Source organism: Crocuta crocuta, unplaced genomic scaffold (assembly GCF_008692635.1).
Source record: "Crocuta crocuta isolate KB4526 unplaced genomic scaffold, BGI_CrCroc_1.0 scaffold95, whole genome shotgun sequence".
NCBI classification, from domain to species: domain Eukaryota; kingdom Metazoa; phylum Chordata; class Mammalia; order Carnivora; family Hyaenidae; genus Crocuta; species Crocuta crocuta.
In genome coordinates, this window is record NW_027530971.1 from 138329 (window position 1) to 147193 (window position 8865).

Genomic DNA, 8865 nt, shown 5'->3' on the forward strand with positions numbered 1-8865 from the left:
TAAAAATACAGTTACCCTCTTCAATAGAAAAAAAAAAAAGTAAGAAAAATAACTATCCAACTAACTAACTAACTCACTAAATTGCCAAAGCTTTCAAAACATATTTATCCCTTAAATTTTTGAGATAATTGAGGATCAAGTTCTAGAAAAACAAATGTTTTCTATCATTCATGTGCACTGGCAATGAATGTCAACTGCAGTGAAAGTCCACTGTGGATACACCATTTTGCTTTGGTGTTTGGTTCTAATATTGAGAATAATACAAATAATATATACCAAGGCTGCATTTCCTAAGCTGTTATGGTTCAAGCACTTCAGTCTTCAATAAACACTATTACATGTTTATTTCCAGTCAGAATCATTATTGCCAAGTACCCTGTATTGCATGGTAGAAGAGAATATTTGGGGAAAAGAAAAAATATACTTTATTTCAAATGCATCGATGCACTGAAAAGATACTAGTTAATTTAACATTTCTACGTGATACTCCATATAATTGAAAACTGGTGGGAAAAAATGATCTAAATTAATAGCATTTTCAAGGCATAATCCTCAAATTTGTAAGAAGATAACCTTATTAATCAAATTATATAAAATTCTTCTCGGTCAGTTTAGAACCAAATTGTCCTTGAACTAGAAAAAAAAAAACACTAAAAGGAACCTCTTTGCCTTTTAATTACTATAGATCAAGATTGCAAATTAGAATTTAGCCCTTTAAATCCTCTTGGGTGACTAAGGATATTCACTATTCTCTGAAACTGCCATTCTAGTTGCATAGATTATATATTCCCTTCTACCTCACCCAAGTACTAGATCAAGCATCATATAAGGTTGGTAATTTTCATTTGAAAATCACATGCAGGAACATGGGATGTAATGATAAGACTCTCAATTCCATGTTTCAAAATTACATAATGTAGTAGAATGATTCTACAATGATTTTTTAATAGTTTGCAATTAGATACATATATGATGCCCCAAAATTCTGTGTGAATAAAGATTTAGTATCCTCTTTTTCTTTTTATGGTTACCTAACTACTAAAAACCACAGCCATTTTGTTTCAGGCTATTCATATGAAGGAGAAAAGAAAATGTACATCTTTCATTTTCAGTCTGCAAAGTAAGATTTACATTGACCAAGGAAAGATACTGCTATTTATATGTTGATATGCTTTCTGCCTTTTTGCATAATCCTCAATTTTGGAAAACAAAATTGATTCTCAAATCCAAAATTATCTCCACATCATGCTTTAGAATGCCATGGGTGGCTGGAATTCCATGATATATTCAATCTGGAACTCTCAAGAAATTAACCACCTATCCATGTTAGCAAAATCTGCTTCCTCTTCCTTGAGATACAGTTCAAATTTTCCTCTTAGCTCTTTCTTGGCCTGTTTTGACATCAATTTGCAGATGTTTCATAGAAAAAAGGGCAAGATATTGTTTGCCTAAATTTAAGATAAAAAGTCTCTTTTTTGCAGGTTGGTGTAAAAAATGCCATGGTCTTTCATTATTTTTCCCACACTTATTAAATAGGACATGAAAACTGAAAGTCCTAAAGGAGTCAAAAGTCCTTTGTAGTAATTCAAACATTTTCCTGTGTTTGAATGTATTATACATTTACTCCAGTGTCTAAGTTGGAGAAGTTTAAATCATCAACTGCAGTTTGATAATTGCTAAATCATCTTTTATTTGTCCTTCCAAAAAAGCAACCATCTCTTCTACGTGTCATTCGTGTAGCAAAAAAATAATGTGAATTAGGTTAAAAGAGGTATATCTTGAACTTTACAGCTTGACGAAATAGAACAAGCTGGTAGCGCTTTCCCCAGTAGAAACTCCATGCCTTTACTTCTTTCTTTGCCATGACTGCTAGAAGGCTCAATTTAAGTGTGTGCTCCTGTCAATTTAAATGTGCTCCAATGTGCAGTATTTTGGAACACCCAAAGAACAACCTATTAGCATTACTCCCATGTCATTTTATTCTTCCTTTCCTTCTTTTCCCTGCCCAAGTATATCCTCATGTGATACTACTCTTTACCTTTAGTATTATTGTTATTATGACTTGTACTATACATATTTTGCTAAGCCTTTTCAAATTCACTTTGAATATAGGCAGAGTTTGAAAAAAAAAACCACTATTAAGTTGCTGGAATCTGGGATGTAGTGAAACTCAGCCTGTCCCTCAGCTATTACTAGGTCATAAAGATATGTGGCAATAGTGAGCCCCGCAGTGGACCACAGCCAAGAAGTATCTTCATATTCTCAAATTAGTAAGACCTGCTACTATAGAAAGACACTATCAAAGGAATTTCTAAAGCAGAATAGTCCTCAAAACAGCTTCCACCTGCTTCATGATTTCAGTGAAGGTAGCCCCAGGCCAGGTTCACTTGAACCTCAAGTGAATCTTCCCTTGTTACATTGGGCAGGTTATTCCTAGTGTGAGAAAATAATTCAAGATACATCTGCCTTCAGGTTTCCAAAATATCATCCTATCCTCATTCTTTGCTCTCTAGGATGGAAAGAAATCAAATATCAAACAGATTAAATGCTCCACAACTTCATCAGGTTAGGCAGAGCTTACAAGTTTGTGGGGAAGGGATTGCCCATGTAATGGGATGAGTTATGTACTTCTTTTTTTTTTTTTTTAATTTTTTAATGTTTTATTTATTTCTAGGAGAGAGAGAGAGAGAGACAGCGTGAGCAGGGGAGGGTCAGAGAGAGAGGGAGTCACAGACCGAAACAGGCTCCAGGCTCTGAGCTGGCAGTCAGCACAGAGCCCGACGCGGGGCTCGAAACCACGAACCGCGAGATCATGACCCAAGCGAAAGTCGGACGCTCAACCGACTAAGCCACCCAGGCGCCCCATGAGTTATGTACTTCTAAACTCAGACCCTCTCCCCTGATTCCTGCCACTATGCTGACAATTCTGTCATCAGAGATACAAACTTTTGTGTCAATGCACTGAGATTTCTGAGGGACCTCCTTAGGGGATGCATTTTAACAGAGCAAAATCTTACATTAGTTCCTTATAAAGTGTTAGTTTACCAAATAGTATTATTATAAAATTTTATAAAGGTTGGGTATTGGGATAATTCTTGGGATATTATATGATTTGGTACTGAACCAAACATTAAGTAGTGAGCCAAACATGAATCATAAGTTATTAAAAGCAAAGCTAGTAGAAATCACTTATGACTGCCTTCAAAGTCCTATTTTTACTAATGTAGCAGGTAGTGTCATACCTGTGCTGTTGGAAGAAGGGATGACAATACGTGGAACAAGAAATGATTCCTGGGTTTTGTGGGAGTTGGCAAAAAGGAGAAAGAAGAATGTCTTGGAAGAGGAAAGCATTTGGCTTAGACATAAGAGTGGATTTTGACAGAAACTGAAAGTCCTTCTGTATATCATGATACAGGAAATGTGGGATAGCTTGGTCATTAGAGGCACAAAATCCTCAGTTGGGAGTTATAACTTGCTCCAATGCAGGGGTGACAAGAGACACTGATGAGCTTTGCTTCGATTTACATTTTATGGAGATGTCTCTAGATGCTGTGTGGAGAATGAAAGATAAAATTGGAATCAGTAAGAAATGTTAAGTGGCCATTGTAGGAATAGCCAACAGTAGGGATAATTTTCCCCCTATGCTTATTATTTTGCTAAGAATTAGACTAGGTCTAATTTTATAAAGAGGACAAAATCAACCTAAAGATTTAACTCCAGGCAAATGTTAGATAAAGATTTAATCCTCGATGAAACACAACATTCATCTAGTTTCCTATGCTCTGTATATACTAGCGTGTGGTATAATGTTATGGTTTGGTTTTCTGACTGTGATCTGAAAACCCCCTGGGACCACAATGACTTCACAAGAGCACTCTGAAATCTTTTAAATTTTTGAAGGAAACAACAACACTTGCCAAATACCACATGAACTACTATACAGTAATAGTTCAGAGTTTCAGCATTAGATAGCACCAAAGTCCTTCCCATGATTCCATTCCTTTGTAAATCTGGAGTTAAGGTGTTTGCTGTGATCAAAAGCAAGTATGATGTGGATACCAATGTACAACTCTAATGCCACTTTTCCTGGAATCCTCTTTATTTTGACATTTTAAAAATATATATAAATAAAATCTTTGGTTTCTTCATTAAAAAAAAAAAAACAAATATTTGCTGAGTATCTGCTACATGCCAGACACTGTTCTGCATATTTGAGAGTCTGGGGTGAACAAGACAAAGTCTCTGCCTGCATGGAGCTTGCATTCCTGTGCAGGAATGTGGCAATAAATAAATGTCACATAGCCAAAAATAAACCCAAATAAGAGGACACTGAATGGGAGGCGGGGGGAAGAGGACTACTTCTCCTTAAGAGGGTGATACTTCTTCCAAGGCCTACACTATTAGAAAGAGAAGCCAGGAAAAGATTTGGAAAGAACAGTATAAGCAAAGGCAATAGAAAGTGAGAAAATGAGATTTCCATGTTTAAGGAAAAACAGGAAGGCAGGGTGGCTGGGGTGAGATGAGCTAGGAGGGAGAAAGTGGGAGATGAGGGGTGAAGGGAAGCAGGTACCAGATTATCAGGCCTGGGAAGGAGTCTGCATGTTATGCTCAGTGTGCTGAAAATCTGGTGCAGGGTGGCAATATTCACTTTGTTTTAAAATGGGTTGAGAATTAGGGTTGGTGGAGGGATGGGGAGAGGGTGTTCAGTACATGAAGAATTAGGTTGTTTGCAAGCACCCTGGGTGACAAAAGACAAGGCCTTTGAGCCTGACTGGAGCTCAGAATCGCTGTGGATCATCCACAAGACACTTGCCCTCTCAGGTCTTAGCTTCTCCACTAGTAAAATAAAAGTACAAAATGACATGTTGAAACAAGTCATTTCTAGTATCCCTTCTAGTTTCAAATTCTACAATTTAATGCGTAGCCACATTCTTTATGTTATGCTTGAATGTACTAAAAATATCAAAGGAACAGATTTGTGGGTTGCTCTCTAGTTCTCTCTAAAGCACTGTGACTTGATGCAAAAGTCAGAGTATAAGACACGGTACCTCCTGAAGCTCACACTCTAAAGCCTCCAAATATGACTGGCTGAGACAAAGCTCAATGCCACTGTTAACTGTCCCATTCAAATTTTCCTCAGTTCTATCACTTTTTGAAAAACTTAAATTTTGAATTTCAGTTAAAGTTATCAATACAGAGATCTTGCCTTCAGCCTGTCTCCAATACAAGTCAATGGTGTTCTTTATCAAAGCTGTAGAATTTGAATCAGGGTCATACCTCTTTTGTCCTTCTAGCCTGGGAAATTGAACCCATTTCTACCAGCAATGGGCTCTCATAAGCTCCTCACCTCTCTTCACTGTCTTTACTCAGTGATCCCTGGATGTAACTTTGCCCTCCCCACCCAGACATTTAGAGGCTTATGGTCATTCACTGAATTTATTTATATAGTGCCTTAAAAAAGGGTTTTGAAAGTGTCACGAAAAACATAGTTTAAAAGAAGAAAAACAGCATTATTATAAAAAGTGAATACGTCATGCTATCAGGTTGTTAAAGTGAAAAGGCTGAGAAGCAAAACTACAAATCATATATAATGGAGCAACCCATTGCAAAACGGAGGTACAGGAGTTGGTGGAAAGGGGAGAAAGGGAAAGCGTTTGACCAGTAAGTATAAAATGCTATTAAATTAAATATTAATGTGCTACAGCAATAACAAAAACAGCTATCGGCTCTAATGATTCACTTTGTAAGATGCCAGAACACTCTACAAATGTTTGTTCCTAGATGTTCTGACTAGTATATTAGCTTTTTGAGGATAAAAAATGATTCAAAGGGCAAATGATGGTAGTCACAGTGTGGCATACAGCTGATAAATGCAATATTAGAGAGTAAACCAGGTGACAATCACAAGAAGTCAGCCAAGGAATGTATAAAATGGCATTCAGAGGATTGGTTTCCTTCTGATCACTGGATCCTGAAGCCAGCATCTTTGGTGAGGGCATTTGAGAGTCCTGGGTGTCCACATTGTCAGGAGTGTCATCACTGTGGCTACATGACAAGCAGCCAGTTCAGTAGTTCATTAAAACTAGGTTGGAAGGTAAAAAAGTTACTCAAAGTAAACACTTTATTAAATACTTCCTGCGTGCTAGATTCTTAACACAAAAATGAATAATAAAACATTATATTCTTGGCTAGACACTAACCATATATTTGATATCAGGATGATAAATAAACATTCCAGAGTGGAGACTGTATAAATATGGATTAAGTTGGCTGTATGTGTGTACAAATATATGTCTAAACACACACATATATAGTACATATTTGCATGTGTATTTTTTAGGTTTATTTTATTTATTTATTTATTTATTTAGGGCACGAGCAGGGGAGGGGCAGAGAGAGAGAGAGAGGGAGAGAATCCCAAGCTGGCTCCACACTGACAGCCTCCTCACTGACTATGCCGAACCTGATGCAGGGCTGAAACTCAACAACCACGAGATTATGACCTGTGCTGAAACCATGAACTGGTTGCCTAACTATCTGAGTCATCTAAGAGCCCCTGCATTTACACACATATTTTATTTATTTTTATTTTTATTTTTTAAGTATATTTATTTATTTTGAGAGACAGAGTGCAAGTGGGGGAGGGGCAGAGAGAGAGGGAGAGAGAACTATAAGCAGGTTCCATGCTGTCAGTGAGAAGCCTGACAGGGGCCTTAAAGTCATGAACCTGATCATGACCTGAGCTGATATCAAGAGTCAGACACTTAACCCACTGAGCCATTCAGATGACCCTACATATGTATTTTAATGTGAAGTAAAGAAGTTATTAAGAAACAGTGTTTCAAAAGGACTCTCACAAACTTAGTAAGGATCAGTATTTCAAAAGTACTTTCACAATTATTCATTAAGCTTTGATGTCCATGATTTTCTTTCTTTCTTTCTTTCTTTTTTTTTTTTTTTACAAATAGTTTATTGTCAANATGCCCATGATTTTCTACAAAGGTCAGGGAAATTTTATTGGCTGAATATTGGCATGGACAAGTAAAAAGTATAAACAATAATGAGCACAGATTATCAACACAAAATAAGCCCATGCTCTACAGCCATGAGCAATACAAGGTGAGCCTAGAAAAGAAAAAATAAAGTAAACCTGAGCTATCACACACACACACGCGTGCGCGCGCGCACACACACATACTATACCATTTATACTATATATACACACAGACACAATGTTATATATACTATGGTGTATATATATGTATATATATATATATAATACTACCACAATGTATATGTACTATACTATATATGTATATACTGTATGTATATATACTATGGTATATAAGCATATATATACTACACCATATGTGTGTATATATAGAACTTTTTTTTTGAGGAGGGGTAAGGGCAATGGGAGAGAGAGAGAATCTTAAGCAGGCTCCATTCCCTGCACAGACTCAGACATGGGGCTCAATCTCACCACTGTAAGATCATTACCTAAACTGAAATCAAGAGTCAGAAGCTTAACCAACTGAACCATCCAGGAGTCCCTAGTATAACTTTTTTTTAAGGCTTCTCTTGTTTTTTATGCCACTGACATATTCTCACCCATCTAAATATCTATAAATCCTACAGGAATAAAGAAAATTTCTACCTAACTAGATTAAGAAATTCCTTTATCCTTTTGTTTGAAGTACTGGATTATTCATTATAAGTAAGGGGTATTTTTGTTTAAGGAACAAATGCTAGTTAGTATCTATTTAACAGTTTAAAAATGCAAGAATTCTGGGTCGTCTGGGTGGCCTAGGCGGTTGAGCGGCTAACTTTGGCTCAGCTCATGATTTTGCGGTTTGTGAGTTCAAGCCCCACATTGGGCTCTGTGCTGACAGCCCAGAGCCTGTAGCTTGCTTTGGATTCTGTCTCCCTCTCCCTGCCCCTCCCCTCCTCATGCTCTGTCTCTGTCTTTCGAAAATGAATAAATGTTAAAAAAATTTTTTTAATAAGTAAATAAAAATGCAAGAATTCTATTATGGACAAAACAAAGCGTTAACTTGTTAGCGGTAAAAAGCTTTGACAGTGTATATAAACACTTTGACTCAACTACAAATTTAACCTAGTTATAAATTTCCAAACACATTTATAACTTAATCATAGATTTTAGAAGAATAGATTCTTTTCTTACAAGACATATAACTGTTGCTAGCAGTAGCAGTATAAAGAGGAGAAAAGTTCAAATATGACAAGTGAGGGCTATCATTTCAGGTTGAATTCACTGTTCTTTGCATCCAATATTAGTTTGCGTAGGGGCTTTGGGACAGCTGATAAAATCCACTCCACTGTGCAATTCTTGAGTCCACCACCCCTTGGCCCTCAGCACAGTAAACACCTGGGTCTGTCTGGGCTCTCTTCTGTCCCCGGGTGCAGNTGCCAACAACTTAGCATGACATGCAGGCAATAGTTTAGTGAGTCTTCTCAATCTGTTTGCCCATTTTATTCTTTCCTCTGCGGCTACTTTTTTGTCAATTTGCAGTTAAACATCAATTTAGAAAAAAATCATGTTTCCAATAAGTTTATATATCAAGTGCATCTGGTTATGAAAACTGAATTTGCCCAGCCAATATTTCTGAACTCTGCCCCTTTAGCTATCTTTTACAGTAAAACTCATACACACACACACACAGCACTACTCAATGTCAGGCCCCATTCTAAGCAGTTACTCTTTTTTTTTTGTTTTTTAATTTAAATCCAAGTTAGTTAATGTATAGTGTAATGATTTCAGGAACACAATTTAGTGATTCATCACTTAGATTTAACACCCAGTGCTCATCCCAACCAGTGTCTTCCTTAATGCCCCTTGCTCAT